Source organism: Oncorhynchus masou, unplaced genomic scaffold, assembly GCF_036934945.1.
Source record: "Oncorhynchus masou masou isolate Uvic2021 unplaced genomic scaffold, UVic_Omas_1.1 unplaced_scaffold_182___fragment_2___debris, whole genome shotgun sequence".
In the NCBI taxonomy this organism is placed as follows: Eukaryota; Metazoa; Chordata; class Actinopteri; order Salmoniformes; family Salmonidae; genus Oncorhynchus; species Oncorhynchus masou.
The window spans coordinates 20,120-20,580 of record NW_027016711.1 but is presented as its reverse complement, the minus strand read 5'-3'; positions in this window follow the sequence as shown (position 1 = coordinate 20,580).

Below are 461 nucleotides of genomic sequence, written 5' to 3'. Positions count from 1 at the left end.
CTCATGATATGGCAGCAACCACTATTGTTTTGCTTTTCTTGGCCCCATGCATTAGCCCCAGGCAGACCTGGGTTTATATACTATTCGAAATCATTGAAATTACTTCAGCTGGACTTGATTGAGATTGCCTGACGCAATGGAACCAAAAGAATAGTCGTAAAAGTGCAACCTGCAAACCCCGCCCTTCTGGCACTTCAAGACAAAGAAGATTTAAAATAGTATTTGAACCCAGATCTGGCTGGCATTGCTTAAAAATCCTTCACCGATTACCTATTGGCTATTACACGTTGTTCATGTGTGGATCAGCATGCCAGGAGAAAGAGACTTGGAAGTGGAACATGGAGTCAGAACGTAGGACAAGAATTGGAGTTTAAAGATTTTTGTTGTTGTTGCCTTTCTCTGCAGTCTTGACATATCTTCCTTCCCCATTCAGGAAGACAGCCCAGAAGAAGGAAATACAT